General features: G+C 42.9%; 1 protein-coding gene across 1 annotated transcript in view; it reads right to left on the bottom strand.

Annotated features, from left to right (window-relative positions):
• The window catches only part of LOC139270224 (receptor-type tyrosine-protein phosphatase delta-like), a 2,930,110-nt gene that overhangs the window by 2,774,444 nt on the left and 132,332 nt on the right, over positions 1–23,334 (bottom strand). Inside the window, exon 2 of the mRNA XM_070888421.1 lies at positions 3,746–3,799. The gene's annotated coding sequence lies outside the window, so the exon portion shown is untranslated. The remainder of the gene's footprint in view (positions 1–3,745; positions 3,800–23,334) is intronic.

Genomic DNA, 23,334 nt, shown 5'->3' with positions numbered 1-23,334 from the left:
CCATTCGCCTTCCTGATTACCTGTTGCACCTGCAAACTAACTTTTTGGGATTCATGCACAGTCCGAAGGCCTCCTCGTAGGACTGCTCCTGGGCATGCCCAAGGGTGCCATCAGCCGGTCCAGGCAGCGGGCGGTCGAGGGGGTCGTTCAACCTGACTGCCTGCCTCTCTTCCGCTCTTACATCCGGTCCAGGGTGTCCTTGGAGATGGAGCACGCGGTGTCCACCGGTACGCTCGTGGCCTTCCGCGAGAGGTGGGCACCGGAGGGACTGGAGTGCATCATCATGCCCGGCAACCAAATTTTAATTTGATTTTACGTTTTAAAGTTTAATTTGTTTTAATTGCCGGTGTTTTTAGTGTCCCCTTCCCTTTTATAGGGGGCACTGTGGAAAAATTGTGATTTTAGTGCCCAAAAAAAACCCAAAAAAAGAAAAACAAAAAAAAACAAAAAAAAGGAAAAAAAGGGCCTTGTAAATGTCTGGTGTGTCACCCAGGTCGGGTGGCACGGTTTAATGTTTTATGTTTTGCAGATAAACTCCAAAAAGAGTTTCATGCACAATGACCCCCAGGTCCCTCTGCACCGCAGCATGTTGTAATTTCTCTCCATTCAAATAATATTCCCTTTTACTGTTTTTTTTTTCCAAGGTGGATGACCTCACATTTTCTGACATTGTATTCCATCTGCCAGACTTTAGCCCATTCGCTTAACCGATCTAAATCTCTTTGCAGCCTCTCTGTGTCCTCTACACAACCCACTTTCCCACTAATCTTAGTGTCACCTGCAAATTTTGTTACACTACACTCTGTCCCCTCTTCCAGGTCATCTATGTATATTGTAAACAGTTGTGGTCCCAGCATTTCAGTCCTAAATGGCTGACCCCCTATTCTGAGACTGTGACCCCTGGTTCTAGTCTCTCCAGCCAGGGGGAAGCATCCTCCCTGCATCTATCCTGTCAAGCCCTGTAAGAATTTTGTATGTTTCAATGAGATCACCTCTCATTCTTCTAAATTCTAGAGAATATAGGCCTTGTCTACTCAATCTCTCCCATCCCAGGAATCAGTCTGGTGAACCTCTGTTGCACTCCCTCAATGGCAAGTATATCGTTCCTTAGGTAAGGAGATCAAAACTGTTCACAATACTGCAGGTGTGGTTTCACCAGGGCCCTATATAATTGCAGGAAGACTCTAATACTCAAATCCTCTTGTAATAAAGGCCTATTGATCTTACCCATTTGCCATACAGTTTGAAAGTTCTTCTGTAACCTTCTAGCGTGAGGTCACCTATGTTTAGCAGTTCGGGTAACATTAGCTTCAAAATTGCTGTGAAAATGGTGAGTTAAAGGTACACACTGCTACTCGTGTGTAAAAAAAACCCAACAATTTGTGGCGAGGAAGAGACATGGATGATTTGCACCCCTCTGCCGATAGCCTCCTAAAAAAGTGGAGCTCACTATCAACTCACCGCAGAAAGTTAGGGCTGGTATTTATCAACGCAAGGACCCTTTTAATGACAAGATTTATGGTCCTGCAATATCACTCAACCTCAAAGAAGAATTGAAACTGTACAGCCTCACTCCTGCAGTTAGTAAGTTGTTTCAAGGTTTTTAGAATTTAAATTATTTTTACAACTCTTACTTTTCCTTTCTCACTTTTTCTCTCTTTCTCAATCAAATCTTTCTTTTCCTCTTTATTTCTCTTTCTGTATCTAATTTGACTCTAGTTCACTCTATTTCTTTCTCCGTCATTCCTCTGATCTTTTTGCCAGCCTTAAATCTAATTTGTTTCGGAGATAGAATGTTGGTCCTGTCATTCACCAAGGTCCCAGATGCCCCGTTGACCTCGCACGCCATTATCAGCTTGCATTTCCAGCAACTTGCAGTGCAAACATTTTTCGAACTAAAGGGTGAGGAATAAAATCAACTCACAGGGCATGCCACGAGCTGCCCCGGCCCAGAAAATTCTGGGCCATTATTTTGAAGTTCGCGTATAGGGGAGTCAAAATTGCCCCAGAAAGCGGCGACCATGGGTCGGTGCGGACTGGCCACCAAGTTGCCGCGGGGATCGCCATTTTGAACATTGCCCTCCTTTACTTTTGGAGCTGTGTAGGGGACCACTCTGCCCGTTTTCCCACTGTGTCATGCAGGCGGCGACCCCTTACCGACCGGCGGCGACCCCTTCTCGAAATTGCTCGGCGGGAAATTGCCCCTTTCTGGAATTGCCCCATGGGAGCAGTGTCGCCGCTGGCTGGTGCTCCCGACAGCTTTTGCTGTCAGTACCCTTTCTGTGGCTTGGCGGCACAGCCGCCCTTAAAAGGGAGGTGGCGCTGCCGGCAACTCCACTTTATTTTTTATTGTTGAGCGACTACCAGGTCGGGCCGACAATTATGGCCGCGGGTTCAGTGGCCGCCAACAGGCAGCCTGGCACCCCCTCTTGGGTGCCAGGCTGCTGGCCAGGCCGAAACCCTCCCAGTGTTTGCCACTAAAGTGCCTTCAGAGTTCACAGCGGCCCTGCCCTTTAACTGATGGGGAAGGACATTGTGACGCGCCAGCATGATAATGTAATCAGCAAGGTATTGATGACTTGGAGCGTTGGCTACTTCGACCCTATTGTGTATCTGTAATGCATGCACTCCCATGTTCCACCACCAGGGAGCTCATCCCCTGAAGTCACAAGGGATCCCAGCATCCCTTGGGAGCACTGTATATAAGCCGGCCCCTAAGGCCTGTTCCTCACTCTGGAGTGTCTTATTAAAGACTGAGGTCACTGTTACTTTAACCTCCCTGTGTGCAGCCTCACCTGTGTTAGGAACACAATCGACCCGACCTCACTTCCGCCCCGAATATGAGACCACTTCCGCCCCGCCCCCAAAAAACTCACAGACATCTGAATTTCTCCGGATTGTCCGCCCCATGCATTGGGGCAGATGGAATACTTAGCGGTAGATGCAACTCTTTTCAGATGGTGAGCAATTTCGGCCCCAGAATTTTTGTCCTGTCATTCACTGAGGTCCCAGATGCTCCATTGACCTCGCATGCCATTATCAGCTCGCACTTCCAGCAACTTGCAGTGCAAACATTTTTTGAACTAAAGGGTGAGGAAAAAAAATCAACACTCAGGGCATGCCATGAGTTGCCCCGGTCCAGAAAATTCTGGGCCATTATGTTGAAGTTAGCAAACAGGATATGTAGGCTGAGGAATCCCATAAGTCGCAACCTTAAAATCAGCACTGTGTTTATCCAGTACTCTAATTTTGTACTTTTCCAGGTTAAATTTACCAGGCTATTCATCTCCAATTCACATGCATTTTTCATAACAGATGTTTTTATTTCATCAAAGTTATGTTGCTTACACATACATATAACTACACACTTCAAGATAGCTAAAAATGATACTTAAATGTATATCTGCATATCAGACATGAGACAGTTAGTTGGAAGGATCAGAATATTTAAGACTGGCTCTGTTGCATGTTATCACGTCAACCATTGCACACATATATTTGAATAACTATAGCACTTAGATTATTGACTGGAACCCAAAATGTGACTGCCGATTAAGTGCATAATTTAATGTGATAGTATCTCCTCCCTTCGTGTAAGCAATGTAATCAAACAACCTCTATGATCCATTCTTAGGTTCTGCATCACGTACACTTAAATATACAAGTTTCCGAGCAAGGTTAAAACAACATTTCTAGGAGCAACAATATTAAAAATCCAAAGAGTTATCACAGAAAGATATCTTACCAATGTGGAAAGAATTTGATGGCAATGACAAACAGAAGTCTCTTCAAGGCTTTCCTGAAAAATACAAAAAGAATTAAATTTAAAATAAATATCATCAGTCCATACAACTAGCATTTTATTTAGACAATAAATGGTGGCCAAGAGCCATTTAATCCCATTGTAAGCTAAAAGCTACCTGAAACTAGCAGGTGTGATTCCTTAATAAACTTCAAAAGGATGCAATTTGCAATAGATGCAGTGTCAGTTTTCTTTAACAGTTTTAGATCTTTGAAATTGGAAGTAATTGTAACAACAACAACAACTTGTATTTATGTAGCTAAAAACATCCCAAGGCACTTTACAGCAGTGTTATAAGACAAAACAAATAAATTTGACACTGAGCCACATATGAAGAAATTACGGCAGATGATCAAAGGCATTGGAAAAGAGATATGTTTTAAGGAGCGTCTTGGAGGAAAGAGAGGTAGAGAGGCGGAGAGGTTTAGGGAGGGAATTTCAGAACTTGGTGCCAAGGCAGCTGAAGGCACGGCACAAATAGTTCAGCAGTTATAATCAGGGATGCTCAGGAGGGCAGATTTTGAGGAGTGCAGACATCTCAGGGGGGGTTGTGAGGCTGAAAGAGATTACAGAGATAGGGATGGATGAGGCCATGGAGGGATTTGTAAACAAGGATAAGAATTTTGAAATTGAAGTGTTGCTTAACCGGGAGCCAATGTAGGTTGGCGAGCACAGGGATGATCGGTGAGCGGACTTGGTGCGAGTTAGGACACGGGCTGATGAGTTTTAGATGACCTCAAGTTTATGTAGGGTAGAATGTGGGAGGCCAGCCAGGAGTGCATTGGAATAGTCAAGTCTGGAGGTAACAAAGGCATAGATGAGGGTTTCAGCAGCGGATGAACTGAGGCAGGGATGGAGACAGGCAATGTCACGGAGGTGGAAATAGGCGGTATTAGTTATGCCGCGGATACGTGGTTGGAAGCTCATTTCAAGGTCAAATATGACGGGCAATGTTACAGAGGTGAAATTTCTATCTCTAGAACACTATTGATTAAGATTCTTTATTACAAGCACATGAGGGGTTAACACCTAGGTTCACATAGAAAATGGCTACGTAAGAAGTGAACATCCATTTATAAGGTTTCATGTATGTTGAGAGATAGCTCAGGTCTAATGTCAGTTTTTCACAAACTCTTAGGCCTAGAAATTCATGGCCCCAGGGTTCCATCGTTACGCTTGAATGGTGAGGCTCAAGGCATACCTGATATTGGGTCTCGGGCCTCATTACTATCGAGCCAGCAATCTATGTCAGTAACATGATGAAGCGGGAGTGAGCAGTAAGGGGAAAGGTGGGAAATCAGATTTAGGAAGAAGTCCATGACCCGGGGTGTGTGATTTGTGTTGATCGGAGAGTTTCATGGCAGTGATCGGGAGGGCAGCAAGGAGGTGAGGGAGAGCTGTAGCTGTCAGCGTTCTTTGAACATGAGGTTGGGAAAAGCAAATTTATTGGCCTTTATCAAAATGATGGCGGGTACATTTCTAGCTCACAAAGAGCACGCGCTTCCTGCCCGCCATATTAGAGGTAAAGGAGGCCAAATTTCTGGGCCTTAGTGTCAGCTGTGGCTCAGTGGGTAGCACAGTCACCTCGGAGTCAGAAGGTTGTGAATTCAAGTCCCATTCCAGGAAGTTGGGCACATAAATATAGGCTGACATTCCAGTGCAGTGCTGAGGGAGTGCTGCACTGTCAGAGGTGCCATATTCCTGATGGGACGTTAAACCGAGGTCCTGTTTGCTGTCTCAGGTGGATGTAAATGATCCCATGGCACTATTTCGAAGAAGAGTATGGGAGTTATCCCTGGTGTCCAGGCCAATATTTATCCCTCAATCAACACAACAAAAACAGTTTTTCTGGTCATTATCACATTGCTGATTGTGGGAGTTTGCTGTGTGCAAGTTGGCTATCGCATTTCCCATATTGCAACAGAGACTACACTCCAAATGTACTTCATTGGCTGTAAAGCGCTTTGAGACATCCGGTGGTCATGAAAGGCACTATATAAATGCAAGTTTTTGTTTTTCCTTCTCTGAATCTATAACTTGAGATTAAATCAAATAAATACTTAGAGATGTGCAGGTTAATCAAAAACAGGCAGCATGGATGTGTTTGCTACATTTAATACCATTTTTTGACAAAGAGACTGACTGTATAGAAATAGGGAATGCAGTTGATGTAAAATAAATGGATTGTTAGGGAATACTCTAAAAGGTATCTCACAGTAGACTCATTATTGAAGGAAATGCAGCAACATGCAGAGAAAATTGGTTGGTTGACAGAAAGTAAAAGTTAGAGTATTGCTCAGACTGGGGAATAGGAAGATTTGGTCTCGTGAACAGGGAGGGCAATATTGACATTTTCTGTTGATACAAAAGTCGGGAGTTTAGTAAACATTGAGAGAAACTGTTAAAGTATATTAATAAATAGGAGGACATAGGTAGGATGACAGAATGGGCAGACAGGTAACAAATGCATTTAATGTGAAGTAATCAGATGTAATGTATTTTAGGAGTATTAAAACAAGAACTGGGAATGAACACTCTATAAAATTACTCTGCAATGTCGATGACTTAGGGGCTCAAATAATTAATTCTTTGACTGAGTGCAGGTAGTTAACTTCATAAAAAAAGCCGAGTGGCATTTTGGATAGGGGTCCAGAATAAAAGAGGAAATAGGTAATGATAAACTCGGGTACTGTGTTAAGTTTTGAGTGCCCATTGTAGAAGAGGCATGATGAAAGCTGTAGAGAACTTTCAGTTTAGATTCATCATAATTATAGAAAGAAATAAAGCAATTATACCAAGGATAAGAAACTAAATTTAAAAGGAAAGGAGATACTTCCAGTGGAGTGAAGAATTCTGAGAAGCCTTACATAAGAACATAAGAAATAGGAGCAGGAGTAGGCCATTCATCCCCTTGAGACTGCTCCGCCATTCAATGAGATCATGGCTGATCTTCTACCTCAACTCTACTTTCTTGCACTATCCCTTGATTCCCTTAATATCCATAAATCTATTGATTTCTGTCTTGAATATACTCAATGACTGAGCCTCCACAGCCCTCTGGGGTAGAGAATTCTAAAGACTCTGAAGAAGTTTCTCCTCATCTCAGTCCTAAATGGCCAACCCTTTATTCTGAGACTGTGACCCCTGGTTCTCGACTCCTCAGCCAGAGGAAACATTCTCCCTGCATCTACCCTGTCAAGCCCTGTAAGCATTTTGTATGTTTCAATGAGATCACCTCTCATTCATCTAAACACTTGAAAATATAGGCCTCGTCTACTCAATCTCTCCTCATAGGACAATCCCCCCATCCCAGGAATCAGTCTGGTGAACCTTCATTGCACTCCCTCAATGGCAAGTATATTCTTCCTTAGGTAAGGAGACCAAAAACAGTACACAATACTCCAGATGCGGTCTCACCAGGACCCTATATAATTGCAGTAAGACATCTTGACTCTTCTACTCAAAATTTTCGAAAAATATGATGAAGGGATTTGATAATGTGAATATGGTAAGACCATTTTTTCTGGTTGTGGAATCTATGATGAGGGGATCATCAATTTAACATGGTCGCTAACAGAGTGAAGAAAAAAGTTGGAAGGATTTCTTCACACAGAATTATCAGAGCATGAAATGCTTTGCCACAGGGAATCACAGAGGCAGAGACCATTGCATCTTTAAGGGAAAAGTAGATAAACATTTGAAGCAGACAATGATACGGGTCTATTGAGAGAGACCAGCGCATTTGGAATAGTTCCAATAAAGTGCAGGCACAGACACAATGGACCAAATGGTCTCCTTCTGCGCTGTAAACCTCTATGATAACTAGGATCAAAGGATTATCTATTTATTCAAGCACATCAAGTTATATGTGCCAATTTATCTATTTATATCACTGTGGTATGTGAGACAAACACACTTATTTCTTTACCTGCAGTGTGAGCAAAATGTTACTTACTTATATACTCATTATTGCTTAATCTGGGATCCCTATTGGGGAGAATATATAAACATCTTGCATTGAGCACGCACTCATCACATAAAAAAATTATGATTGACTGTCATCTCCCAGGAACCAATCAAAAACACTTCATTCACTATATCAGTGCCCAACTTTTTTTCTCTTACAGCAGAAAAGGCCCATTGTGCCTCAACAGATGCTTTGCAAGATCTATCCAACTTAGCCCCACAACACAGCTTTTTCCCCCATAACCATGCAAATGAGTCCTCTTCAAGTATATGTCCAATAATCCCTATCAAAAATGTCTTTATAAATCTTTTCAGAGGCAGAACCACCCCTTCCCTGCTCCAGTTCCCTCTTTTGTAATGGCATAACCTCTGTAAACATCACAAGTGATCCATCAGTACATAATGGAAAGAATACACTCGGTCTTAAAGTGATGTGACAATTAATAGTCAGCAATTATGTTTACGTGAGAAACATGATTGTCTGGTCGGCAAAAACTTTTCAGTTAATATACATTATTTGGATCAGCATTGCGAATTGTTTATATATATTTTTTAATTTGCATTTTAAACAGTATCAATTACATATGTCTAGTTACGTTCTTAATGAGAAAGACAAATTCGATTGTTATAATGGGGCATTTTTCTTTACTTTCTATAAACACACAAAGCAAATTTTTCTTTGAACCATGCTCCTTTCCACCAATAGCCTTGCAATCCAATAGTGCATGAGAACATACTACTGACTTGTTCAGTAGTATAAGCTCTTCATCATTACCTGCCATGGCTTGTGCTATACAAAACCACAGTTTTTAGTATTCAACGCCAATGAATGCCACTAAGAACTAATTTAAAATTAGTAATTTTAATTCATTTCTGATTTTTGACAGCAGCCACTTCCTGGAATATTTATTCTCTTTACATTTACTGAACTGCCAGAAACTGTGTTCTACAATTCAGGTCAGTTTGACTATTGGTACTGACATAGCAATTCTGTTGGTTGGAGCATAAACCAGGAAATAGTACGGGCTTGTAAAAAGGGAACAGCAATAATCATGGGCGATTTTAACCTCCATATTGATTGGACAAATCAAATTGGTCAGGGTAGCCTTGAGGAAGAGTTCATAGAGTACATAAGGGACGGGTTCCTTGAGCAGTATGTAACGGAACCAACCAGGGGGCAGGCTATCTTAGATCTGGTCCTGTGTAATGAGACAGGATTAATAAACAATCTCCTGGTGAAGGATCCCCTTGGAATGAGTGATCATAGCATGATTGAATTTCAAATTCAGATGGAGAGTGAGAAAGTTGGATCTCAAACCAGCATACTAAGCTTAAATAAAGGAGACTATGAAGGTATGAGTGGACTGGGAAAATAGATTAAAGTGTAGGACAGTTGATGAACAGTGGTGTACATTTAAGAAGATATTTCACAACTCACAAGAAAAATATATTCCAGTGAGGAGGAAAGGGTGTAAGAGAAAAGATAGCCATCCATGGCTAACGAAAGAAATAAAGGACGGTATCCAATTAAAAACAAGGGCATACAAAGTGGCCAAAACTAGTGGTAGGACAGAAGATTGGGAAGCTTTAAAAAGCCAGCAAAAAAATGATTAAGATAGACTATGAAAGTAAACTTGCACAAAATATAAAAACAGATAGAAAGAGTTTTTATAGGTATATAAAAAGGAAAAGAGTGGATAAAGTAAATTTTGGTCCCTTAGAGGACGAGATTGGGGAATTAGTAACGGGGAACATGGAGATGGCAGAAACTCTGAACAAATATTTAGTATCAGTCTTTATGGTAGAAGACACTAACAATATTCTAACAGTGGATAGTCAAGGGGCTATGGGGGGAGGAACTTAACACAATCACAATCACTAAGGAAGTGGTACTCAGTAAGATAATGGGACTTAAGGCAGATAAATCCCCTGTACCTGATGGCTTGCATCCTAGGGTCTTAAGAGAAGTAGCGGCAGGGATTGTGGATGCATTGGATGTAATTTACCAAAATTCCCTGGATTCTGGGAAAGTCACAGCAGATTGGAAAACTGCAAATGTAATGCCCCTATTTAAAAAAGGAGGCAGACAAAAAGCAGGAAACTATAGACCAGTTAGCCTAACATCTGTGGTTGGGAAAATGTTGGAATCCATTATTAATGAAACAGTAGCAGGACATTTGGAAAAGCAAAATTTGGTCAGGCAGAGTCAGCATGGATTTATGAAGGGGAAGTCATGTTTGACAAATTTGCTGGAATTCTTTGAGGATGTAACAAACAGGGTGGATAAAAGGGAACCAGTGAATGTGGTGTATTTGGACTTCCAGAAGGCATTTGACAAGGTGCCACATAAAAGGTTACTGCACAAGAAAAAAGTTCATGGGGTTGGGGGTAATATATTAGCATGGATAGAGGATTGGTTAACTAACAGAAAAGAGAGTCGGGATAAATGGTTAATTCTCTGGTTGGCAATCAGTAACTAGTGGGGTGCCGTAGGGATCAGTGATGGGACCCCACCTATTTATAATCTACATTAAGAACTTGGAAGAAGGGACTGAGTGTAGCGTAGCCAAGTTTGCTGATGATACAAAGATGGGAGGAAAAGCAATGTGTGAGGATGACACAAAATATCTGCAAAAGGACATAGACAGGCTAAGTGAGTGGGCAAAAATTTGGCAGATGGAGTATAATGTTAGAAAGTGTGAGTTCATGCACTTGGGCAGAAAAAATCAAAGAGCAAGTTATTACTTAAATGGAGAAAGATTGCAAAGTGCTGCAGTACAGCCGGACCTGGGGGTACTTGTGCATGAAACACAAAAGATTAGTATGCAGGTACAGCAAGTGATCAGGAAGGCCAATGGAATTTTGTCCTTTATTGCAAAGGGAATGGAGTATAAAAGCAGGGAAGTCTTGCTACAGCTATACAGGGTATTGGTGAGGCCACACCTGGAATACTGCGTGCAGTTTTGGTTTCCATATTTATGAAAGGATATACTTGCTTTGGAGGCAGTTCAGAGAAGGTTCACTCGGTTGATTCTGGAGATGAGGGGGTTGACTTATGAGAAAAGTTTGAATAGGTTGGGACTCTACTCATTGGAATTCAGAAGAAAGAGAAGTGATCTTATAGAAATGTATAAGATTATGAGGGGGCTTGACAAGGTGGATGCAGAGAGGATAGGGGAGACTGGAACTAGAGGGCATTATCTTAGAATAGGGGCCGCCCATTTAAAACTGAGATGAGGAGAAATTTCTTTTCTCAGAGGGTTGTAAATCTGTGGAATTCGCTGCCTCAGAGAGCTGTGGAAACTGGGACATTGAATAAATTAAGACAGAAATAGACAGTTTCTTAAACGCTAAGGGGATAAGGGGTTATGGTGAGCGGGCAGGGAAGTGGAGCTGAGTCCATGATCGTATTAAATGGCAGACCAGGCTCGAGGGGCCGTATGGCCTACTCCTGTTCCTATTTCTTATGTTCTTATGTTCTTATAATTTTCTTCCCTGTGAAGAAACTTTGAATTGGAGATTTCCATGACTGCCACCATAGCTAAATTTTAATTTGACCTAAACCAGAATGATATTGATCGAGCTGAATGCTCCATTTACACCTTTGTCATTATATGATTGGCACCACTAACTCTGTGCAGCTTGTGTACTAATAATCCAGCAGTGAAATTAGCAACGGAAACAGGTATTTGAAGAAATCAGAAGAATAGGTTCAACATCACGTAAGTACTGGCTCTGTAATTCAGATCTCATATCAGTCAACATGGTAATTGGAAGGTCAAGGGGGCCGAAATTGTGTCCCTCGTTAAGCTAAGAGGCGGTAATGAAGCTGATAGGAATTACCGATCGGGGGCAGACGAATGGGCCGACTCTTCCTAAATTGCCCCGGGCCAGGAGCAGCAGGAACGGGTTTCCGCTTCGCCCATGGTGCCACCCGTTGGGCACGCACCGACCGGTGGCGATCCCCTTTCTGACCCCTGCGGGAAATTGTCCCGCTGGAGCGGCGCCGCTGACAGCTTTGCCCGGCGGGAAGCTGTGTGTACCTGGGCAGCAAGTCTGCCCTTAAAAGGGAGGGCGCTCTTCCGGCGCCTCCATTTTGTTTTAATTATCGGGCCAACTCCGCGGTCAGCCTGACAATGGTGGCCACAGGTTCAGCCGGGCCACTAACAGGCAGCCTGGCAATCCCTCTAGCCGCTGGCCTGGCCGAAACCCTCCCTGGTGGCCCAGTGGGTCTAACTAAACTAAATGCAGAGTTCGCAGTGACCCTCCCCTTTAATTGAAGGGGTGGGACGTTGTGACGCCTGCAGTGTGATGCTAATGACTCGTTGGGGCGGCTGACCCGATCCAAGGGCATTTCCGCACCTCAACACCGCCCCGACCAGAAATACAAAACAAAGAGGTGAACATTATGGATTGGGGTGGAGAAAAATCTTAAAGATTAGTAAGTGCGTCTACTCTTAGTTGGCCGGGGGGGGTGGGGTGGTGTGGGGACAATTTCGGCCCCAAGGACACAAGTCCTGAAAATTACAGGCAACTGGCCAAAACAGGGACACTTTGGGGTCTATAATATGGTCGGTGCTGTTGCTATGCTCCGTGTATGCATAGAGGAATAAGCTGACCTTGCCCCGCAATGTGATTTCAGCTCAATGATCTCCCAATGGTTGTCCCAACACGTAACCTACGATGTGCAGGGAATGCTGAGGGTCAGCTGCTGGGCTTTTGGGAGCAAGTAAAGAGATAGGGAATTTTTAAATGTATTTAGTTCAGTACTCATTCCAAAGGAGCTTTGAGCAACTGGAGCACTGCTGAGGTACTCCAGTTACAACATGGCGAGGTTATGGTACTCAACGAAGAGGTAGAGTTCAAATCCCACCGTAACAAGTTGTGAAATTGAATTCAATAAATCTGATAACTTGGCAATCCACTACCTTAGACAAGTACCTGGAATAAAAATATCGGCTGTGGTAGATTAGGTAAGTGCGCCATGCAGTATTGTCGTGATTTATACCTGGTAAGCGGTGGGTTAGACAATCACAGTTTAATTGGCATTGCAAGAAACTACAATTGTCCTCCATTTTAACCTCCATATAGTTATTCCTGCAGGAAGTGTGCAATGATGGAATGTTAGGGGAGGATACTACTGGGCTCTGAAATAATGCATGGTGAAATCATCAACTGGCACACAATGTTTAAACCATTTGGATGAGGCACTGGATAGCTCAGTGCCTTCAATCTCCACCAGGAACAATTGTCTTCAAGAGAAGAGGAGCATAAAACTACAGTAAAACAAAGACAATTCTTAATTCACAAGGAAGCACTGGGAGTATCCACTCGGGTGTGTAATTCATCATTATGAACCAACAATCCATAATTCCACAGCCATGACCCAAATCTTTCATTGCTGTCGCAATTTGTATTACGATTTGTATTATGATCTAAATTTCTTCATCAACCTAAAATCTCAAAGTCTATCACAGATTCAATAATAGGTGCTCAGGTGTTGTGGCAATTTATCAAGTTCCTCCACATGCCATTTTAAATAGTTCCCAATCAAACAAAGAAAACTAACACAAATATTACTTCAAACAACCATCTGCATTCTGCTCATTCAAACAACTGCTCATTTAATCATGTTAAGTGATGTTTAGGGAAGAGAAAAGCACAAAAAGCAATCATGAGAAGGCCGACTGTCGGTATACGTGCCCCCAGTGTGGACCATTACCTCATGGAGTGCACTCAGAAAATGATTCCTCTACCTCAGCTGTTCAAAGTAATCCCAAATTGTCCAGTTAGAAAGATTAATCATTTTTAACTGACTTAGGGACTTATTAGCCCGAAAATTGCGGTAACAGGCTTCCTCTGGGCGGATGCCTCTGACCGAATTTATTTTGCGAAAATATCTGGTGGTCCCGGAGCAACGTGGAATTGTACTCCCAAGGCCGAGTTGCAAAGTCCAGTATATGGGCTCATGTCTTTCAGGATCGTATGCGTATCCTGAGACCACACGGGCCTAGACCAACAATCACAATGCAGTATTCTCATTGTTAGCAATGAGAGCCCTGCGCTCCGAGCTCCCATTACTATCAATGAAAATGCCCCTAAAATCAAATGAAACATCAACATAAATAAAAAAAACACTTCACTTTTAAAAAATTGATAGAAATTGCACAATATTTAAATGTTTTAGAGAAAAAAACATTAATATTTTAATTGTTAAAAATAAACTTACCTCCATAGACAGAATTTTTAATATAAAAATAAGTAATAACGTTTAATTTTTCTCTGTTTTAAAACTCACGCTGGTAAAAGTAGGCTATATGCCTGCCTGCTTTTACCAGGCATAAAAGTTTGAAGGACATTCGCTGGGCAGGAGTTGGGCAAATAGCCCAATCTCTGTCTCGGAAATGTCCCTTCTCCCGGGGATGCGTACGATCTGTCAAAATGCGGTCCCCAGCGCATGCGCATCGAGAACCGGCATTTGCGAGGCCTCTTCCAGTCCGTGCGTACATTGTACGCACCCAGCGGAGTCGCAATTTTCGGCCCAATATGTCCACCTCAATTCTAATATGTTAGAATATTCCATTGGGAAGATCTACACTGTTGCCAGTTTCAATCTGTAGTATACAGTGCCCTCATGCATACAATGTATGCATACTGAAGTCAGAAGTTAAGGAGAAAGAAATGCTGTTGGTAATTTAAAACACAAACCCCTACATTAGTTTCCACCTAGCAACTGATCAAATCTGAGTAGGCTCAGAAAAATGGATTACATGAACAGCATTTTGGAGTCTGATTCACAATGCACTTGTGTTGTCAACATTTTGGCTAAACAAGAGCTGTACCCCAAGATAATCACCCAAATCTTTCACACAACTGAATGCATTTTACCAAGGGCGCACCTATTAAAAAAGCTTTTTTAAAAACCTGTTCAATTGTAATGTTCTGTCAATGTGTAAATGATTCCTGGGTCCAGGGTTGATGAGTATTCAAACAGAATCAATTCATTACCAATTAAATTACTTCTTTGTGCTCGTTGATCTCCAACTTGTGATTCTGCACAGAATTGAAAGGCAGGGGCTTCAAGCAGCTCGGATTGATTTGCAAACCGTACAACTACCACATTGCATTGATACTTTGTTCCCTACAGCTGGTTCTTTATTTGTTATTATGGACAAATCAGCAATTTGAACAATATATATTTTTTTCCTCTCCAGCTCTAGAAGAGAGTTAACATTTGAACACAACATGAATCAGCAATTTATCAGGAGTTATGGCTCGGTAGAATCCAGAAATCAATTTGCATCATGTGATCGAGAGAGATTTTGAGTTTGCCACTTGCTGAATTCTTTCTTTGCAGGTGTAACTCTAGCAACAGGTACAAATAATGAGGGCCCCTTTCAGAAAACAACAGCATATGTTATGCAGTCTGTTATTATCCAATGGGATGGATTTTATGAGGTATCATTGGGAGGATAGAAACTCTTTTGCGTCTGATTAATGTACGCTGATGACACCCAGCTCTACCTCACCCTCACCTCTCTCGACCCCTCCACTGCCTCTAAATTGTCAGACTGCTTGTCCGGCATCCAGTACTGGAGGAACAGAAATTCCTTCCAACTAAATATTGGGAAGACCAAAGCCATTGTCTTCGATCCCCTTCACAAACTCATTCCCTAGCCATCGACTCCATCCCTCTTCTTGGCAACTGTCTGAGGCAGAACTAGACTGTTCACAAGCTTGGTGTCGTATTTGACCCCGAGATAAGATTCCGACCACATATCCGAGCCATCACGAAGACCGCCTATTTCCACGTTCATAACCTCACCCGACTCCGCCTCGCCTCAGCTCATCTGCTGCTGACACCTTCATCCATGCCTTTGTTACCTCTAGACTTGTCTATTCCAATGCTCTCCTGGCCAGCTTTCCATTTTCCACCCTCCATAAACTTGCAGTCATCCAAAACTCTGCTGCACGGATCCTAATTCACACCTAGTCTCGTTCACCATTCAGCCCTATGCTCGCTGACCTACACTGGCTTCCAGTTAAAATTCTTATCCTTGTTTTCAAATCTCTTCATGATCTCGTCCTTCCCTAGTGTCAGTAATGGTGACCATGAAACTACCGTAAAAAACAATTTGATTCACTAATGTCCCTTAGAGGAGGAAATCTGCTGTCCTTAACCAATCTAGCCTATATGCAACTCCAGACCCACAATGTGGTTGACTCTTAACTGCCCTCTGAAATGGCAGCTCGCCACCACCTTCTTAAGGGCAATTGCCAGTGACACCCACATCCTGGAATGAATAAAAAAAAGCAGAAGGATGTCCAGGACCAAAGAAGGCAATTATGGTTCATTTGGCTGGTGGTTTTTTTTGGATTGCTTCACTTACCTCCAAATATTTTTCTTTAAACTTTCTTGCTTCTACATCTATTTCACTTCAAGCAATTAACATGGAAAGGATGGGAATTTCTTTGAAGGTTCCCATGGTGCTCCTACTTTTGGAGGAAAAGGAGCAATTCTTGAGAGGGACAAAGAAGGCAAGTGCGACACTGCCCAAGGCATTATGAATGCACCAGCCATTATCACCGAACCTGCAGTTAAGTGCCCAGAGTAGACTTGCCTCTTGTGCCTCAACCTCACATAGGAGACTGGTCTGCACACAACCTGCCTCTCCTAATGGACATCCATTAAATAAAATTCCTCTGGCAGATCCATTCAAGCCATCATCAGTGTCATATGCCAGACCAGTCAGTTAGCTGTCCAATCATGCAGGAAAAAGATAACAAAATCCTTGCTTGCGAGGGGCAACACCAACTCAGTGGAAAGGAGACATCAACTTGACAGGACACAGTTTGTTTCCGGGGGTACCAGAGTTCCTAAGAACGAAGAGCATCATAGGTGGCATCATAGAAGTAGACCGCTGAGCTTGGCGTCCACCTCCTGACAGGCAAGGTGCACTGCTGTCCTGAAGTGCCCTTCTCATGTGGCAGAACCTCCATTTTGCCAGCCATCAAACAAAGGCTATCTGCTGTGTTATTTTGTCATTTATCCACTCACTTGTTTCCTTTCACTTTATGTCTGTCTGGCACCTCTTTACCCTCTCTTCGTTAGCCTTCACAGAAACCAAAAAATTTTATAAATCTATTTTGCAGCTTTATAACCATATTTGCCTCCAAATGTAGCCATTTATCTTTAAGTAACACACCATGCTAAATTTAAGGTACTAGCCAGATTTTGTACATGCCCCAGGTAAGGATGGCCACTTCTTGACTGGACAACACAGTTTTTTAGTGTTGTGTCCAGAATGGTCTAAAATGAAAACTGGATACCAAATATATAAGATAGATAAAAGTACATTATTTTCCAATTCATTATTATGTCTTAAGATGTGGATGTATTAATAATTAAGGTTTCTAATGTATTTTTATCATCGCAGCTCCAGGTTCCTATTCAATTTTGATCATGGAATAAGGTGAAAGGGACATTATAATATTTTCTGATGCAAATAAATTTTGAGATGGATTATCTAATTGCATAACCAAATTAAAAGTGGAAAGATCTTTCCCAATGACCATATGGGGATAATGTTGCTCCTTTCCTAGGATTCCTGGGATGAGGGGATTGTCCTATGAGGAGAGATTGAGTAGACTAGACCTATATTCTCTCGAGTTTAGTTGAATGAGAGGTGATCTCATTGAAACATACAAAATTCTTACAGGGCTTGACAGGGTAGATGTTTCCTCTGGCTGGGGAGTCTAGCACCAGGGGTCACAGTCTCAGATTAAAGGGTTGGCCTTTTAGGACTGAGATGAGGAGAAACTTCATTACTCAGAGGGTGGTGAATCTTTGGAATTCTCTACCCCAGTGGACTATAGAGGCTCAGTCGTTGAGTATATTCAAGACAGAGATCGATCGATTTTTGGATATTAAGGGAATCAAGGGATATGGGGACAGTGCAAGCAAGTGGAGTTGAGGTAGAAGATCAGCCATGATCTCATTGAATGGCGGATCAGCCTCGAGGGACCGAATGGCCTACTCCTGCTCCTAATTCTTAGGTTCTTATGTTCTTTTAAAAGTACAAGACAGATTCCCCCAGTGGTCTTGTGGTTTAGCACACCGCCCATTACAATACTCAGCCACAGGGAGCCGAATATCCCTGTTTTGTTGCTATTCAATGCCCAGATAGCTGATCGCCGCTGAAGGAGTAATTGGAGTGGGGGTGTAGGATACCTATCATCATGAAGTCAAAGTTGTTCTGGAAGCTTATGCTATGCATGACCCATCAAAACAACACTCACCTCAGGCAGTCAGCTATTCCTGGCAAAGAGTTTGCTGGGTTCGCAAGGGGCTTCTAAGTAAAATTATTCCTCCAAACATGTTTTCTATTGTGAGTGCACTGACTCTTCTCCTCCTACACCCATGTCCTGGCCAATATTTATCCCTCAATCAACTTAACATTAACAGATGAAACGGTTATTGTCACATTGCTGTTTGTGGGAGTTTACTGTGCATAACTGGCTGCTGCATTACATTATAAGAGTGACTACATTCCAAAGGTACTTCATTGGCTGTAAAGCACTTTGGGACATCGTGAAAGGTGCTATATAAATGCAAGTCTTTCTTTCTTTCTTATAGCCGGTGAATAGTTGAAAAAGAAGGAAAATAAAGGGCCTAAAATTGCGGCCTCACCGGGTCTGTACGAAGTGCACAATGACCCAGCGAGGCCTCGATAAAGCCGGTTTTTGGGCCGCGATTTCTCTTGACAAATCCTACGCATCCCCACAGGAAGGACATTCGCACGGATGAGATTGGGCTATTTGCCCAACTCATGTCCAGCGAATGTCTTGCAAACTCTTATGCCTGGTAAAAGCATAGCCTACTTTTACCAGTGTAAGAGTTTTAAAACATATAAAAATTATATTTAAATCCACATTTTTATAGTAAAAACCCTGTTGATTAAGATAAGTTTATTTCAAACCCTATTAAAACACATTAAAAAAAATTACAAAAAAGGTATTTTTTTTCTTAAACTTTAATTTCAATTTATTTTAAATATGTGAGGTGTTTTATTTATTATGTTATGGTTCCTGTTTTAGGGGTTATTCTCATTGATAATAATGGGAATTCGTAAAAATTGAGTTCCCATTATTATCAATGAGAATACTGCAGAGTGATTGGTGGTCCAGGCCTACATGACTCCAGCTCTTTCGTACGTACGGGGAAGTCCTCTTCCCGTACATTACAAATCGAATTTCGGCCTCCGACCGGAATCGAAGGCACCTCTGGGACCACCAGGTATTTTCGTTAAATACCTGTGTCAGGTCGGAGGCGTTCATCTGAAGGATGCCTCCGACCAGAATTTTCCCCCATAAAGAATTGAATTTACATAGCGCCTTTCATGAGCACTGGACATCTCAAAGTCTGCAAGCTCCCACAAACAGCAATGTGATAATGACCAGATAATCTGTTTTTGGTATGCTGATTGAGGGATAATTATCCGAAAGACCATAGCCACTCCCTCAGCACTGCACTGGAGTGTCAGCCTAGATCTTTGTGCTCAAGTCCCTGGAGTGGAACTTGAACCCACAACCTTCTGACTCAGAAGCGAATGTACTACCCACTGAACTTAGCAAAATAAATCTGGAACAAGAATTTGGGTTCTACCAAATTTGAATAGTAACTTATAGAAAGAATGAATTTCTATACTGATTATTTTCTCTTAACCACTCATAAGTAAGATAAATTATAAAATTACCTAAAATTACTGCATTTTTGAGTTCCACAATTGTAGTGAAACCCATCATCCACATTGCCATTCGATCAAACATGCTAATAGAGCTGAACGTCTGTGAGTATCCAACACCAGCTATGTTATATCTGTATGTTATCAATCTTTTTGCCATTGTATTGAAATTCTCACTGGTAAATATCTGTAAAAGGCAATGGTTTTGTCCAACATGCATATATTTGGTCAACACTCTGATAACCAACTGGAGAATGGAGTAGGCAGTTTTAAATTGTAACTAGATTGGGGGTGGTGTCGGGGGAGGGCGGGGGCTGCTATGTTACAGTATTGGGAGTGGGGCATAATTTATGCTTGTTCATTTTTGTACACAGAGGAACGTCAGCTCGTAAATGCTTCAGGCCTACATGGCACATCTTAGTTTTCACTGGAAAATGGAACAAAATGATCCTGTTGCTGATTGACAGAAATCAAGTCATATTAAGTCAGAGACATTGCCTAAATATTACACAAATTGGTGGCTATTAGGATTTTATGTTTAGGTAGCTTTGTGTCATGATTAAGAGCAGTTAATTTGGACTTTCCAAATTTGTCCCACGAAAGTTATTTACGAATCCAATAGAAGAAACCTTTGTTTTTGGGCAAAATTCAAACTGGGCAAATTTCTACACTGATTATTTTCTATTAACCATTCATAAGTAAGATAAACTATAAAATTATCTAACAATGTGTTACATTACTGCATTGTTGAGTTCCACAATTGTAGTGAAACTCATCATCGATATCACCAATCGCCAAAGTGAACAGAAAACAATGTTCTCACACATTATGCTACTCTGCATAGCCTGGACAAAAGCAATTTCATTTAATTAAGGACACAGTTATTTGTACTATCAAAATGGCCGCATTGTCTCTGATTGGCTCTCCATTATCACATGACCTGATTGCTGATTGGTCCCCTTGGAGGATAAGCCACACCCTGAAGTTTCTCTGGAATGTGTAACTGGAACCGCCCAGCCCAAGTTCTGACTTACTTTGCAAAGTGTAATTCGATCCATTCTGACTTCAGAAGCCAGAGAGGATAGATGTCCACCAACCGAGCAAAAGCCTCCCAAGTTCCAGCCGAAGTGCCTTACACCAGTGCAAGTGCTGCCTCCCCCAGCCGACATCCCTTACCCCAGCGCAAGTGCATGATCTTACCAGCCAACCCCCGCCCCTCCGCCACAGATGGGACATTGTGTGTGGGTCACGAATTGTTAACAGGTTTATTGGGTATGAAGTGAATAGTGACAGTGTCGTGACTTCTGGATTTCATCCACTCCAACGATGCCCCTTATCCCCATGCCCCTTTCTCTCACCCCTCCCTCTCTCCCCCTCTCTCTCTCCCCCTCCCTCTCTTCCCCCTCTTTCTCCCCCTCTCTCTCCCTCTCTACCCCCTTTCTCTCTCTTCCTCGCCCCTCTCCCTATTCCCCTCTCTCTTACCCTCCCCTCTCCCTCTCTCTCCCTCCCTCCCTCCCTCTCCCCTTTCTCTCCCCCCCACCCTTTCTCTCTTCCCCTTCTCCTCTCTCTCTTCCCCTCCTCCTTCTCTCTTCCCCCCTCCGTCCTCTTCTCTCCTTCTCCCCTCTTTCTCTCTCTCCCTCTCCGCCTCTCTCCATCCATCTCCCCTCTCTCTCTCCATCTCCCCTCTCTCTTCCCCTCCCCGGCTCTCTCTCTCTCTCTATCCCTCCCTCTCTCTCCCCTCCCCCTCTCCTCTGTCCCCGCCTCCCCCTCTCTCTCTCTCTGCCCCCTCTCTCTCTTCCCCTCCCCCTCTCTCACCCCCTCTCTCTTCCTCTCCCTCTCTCTTTCTCACCACCCCTCTCTTACCCTCCCTCTCTCTCTCTCTCTCTCTCTCCCCCATCCCCCCTTCCCCTCCCTCTCTCTCTCTCTCCCCCCCCACACCCCCCACCTCTCCCCAGCAGGGGAAAGAGTGATAGGATGAGGGAAGCATTTCCTTGCATGTTGTGGACAGCGGCGTGTGTCAATTTACCCTTGCAGCCTGGTTGACAGGATGGTTTCCAGTCGGGCAGGGAACGCTGGAGAATTGGCCGCAGCCCCAGGTAGGTCTGGTCCCCGATGGGGGATACAATCCGGGGGCGGTGGGGCGAGGGCCAATGGTGTGGGAACTTGGGGGCCCAACCCACAAGGATTGCTCACCGCCAATGTCCTCACCTCGTTGAAGCTGTTGAGGTTCCCAAAGATCGGGAATCACGGCCAGCCAGAGAAAAACCTGCAAAGCAGGTTAAAGCGACGCTTCCAGCCTCACTATTATGGGCCAGAAATCCCAGCCTCCCCTGGTCCATATGGAGAGTGTACGGACCCGGGAATGGAGTGTGTATAGACACAGGAAGGCATCGCAAAAGCCGGTTTTCAGCACACAATGCGCGTGCGCTGAAAGCCGGCTTTTCCGATCTTCAAGCTCCAGCGAGGACATTTGCAAGGGCAAGATTGCGGTATTTACCCATATCTTGCCCAGCAAATATCCTCAACACTCTTGCACCTGATAAAAGCAGGTGTATAGCCTACTTTTACAGGCGTAAGAGTTTTAAAACACACAAAAACATAATTAAATTAAATTTAAAAAACACATTTTAGTGTTAAAATCCCTCCCCAATATGGTAAGTTTATTTTAAACCATAATTTAAAATACTTTTATTTTAAATCGGGAAAATATAGTTTTTTTATAAGACATAAATAACTTTAATTTAAATTAATGTTAAATATGTGGTGTATTTTTTCTATTTTTATTAGTGTTTTGGGTGTTTGGCGGGGTTTCTCAATCATAATAATGGCAACTCCAACTTACGGAGTTCCCATTATTATGAATGAGAAAATATTTTATCTTGATTGGCTGCCCAGAGTCATGTGACTCCAGCTCCATCCCTGCAGACATCCTGAAGTGCACGCACTCCGACGCGCAGTGAGTGGAGGCCTCAGGACCGGGATTGCTCATGGGCGCAGCAGGTTCTGGTAAGTGCGCATTCTTTTTCCCTTTTTTAGCTGATCGCCAGCGGGAAGCAGCCGAGTGGGATTTCGAGGCCAATATTTAAAGTACAATCTGCTTCCTGGGAGCGTTTTGGCCGCCGCGCCTCCGTTGAACCCGGAAATGGGCGGGTTGGAGGTAGGTTAAGGTCGTGATTCACATTTACACTTTAACCTCCCACCCCATCCAAACTTGCCTGTTTTTTGGGGTTAAAATCCGCCCCCGCCCCCCTGCAAAAAACAAATAAGTTGCTTCAAAAGGTTTTGTTAACTTGCACTTATTAAGCAACCAGCGCTGCCTCGGAAAGGATAGTAAGACTTTTAAGGTTAAAACTTTTAAAAATAGACATAAAATCTGATCTGATTGCAGCCACTTCAGAAAATGTGGACAACATAAATTTGGAGGAAATTCATGATGAGCAGGTAGAAACATAGGGCCCAAGTTTCCACATGATTTGTGCCTGATTTTTAGGAGCAACTGGTGGAGAACGGACTATCTGAGAAATCGCAATTCTCCACATTTTTTTTTCTGCAGTTCTAGCAGTTCCACTTTGGAACAGAATTTTTTCTTCAAAAGGGGGCATGTCCGGCCACTGACGCCTGATTTGAAAGTTTCCACAGTGAAAACGTATTCCAAACTAACTTAGAATGGAGCAAGTGAAGATTTTTGGAGAACTGAAAAAACCTGTTCTACACATTAAAAAATCAGGCGCAGGTTACAAATTAGGCGTAGGGAACGAGGTGGGGGGGGGAGAGGGGGGGGGGGGGGGAAGGGAAGTCATTAAATTCTATAATAAATCCTTA

Source organism: Pristiophorus japonicus, chromosome 1 (assembly GCF_044704955.1).
Source record: "Pristiophorus japonicus isolate sPriJap1 chromosome 1, sPriJap1.hap1, whole genome shotgun sequence".
Lineage (NCBI taxonomy): Eukaryota > Metazoa > Chordata > Chondrichthyes > Pristiophoridae > Pristiophorus > Pristiophorus japonicus.
This window is presented reverse-complemented; position numbering and strand designations above follow the sequence as displayed.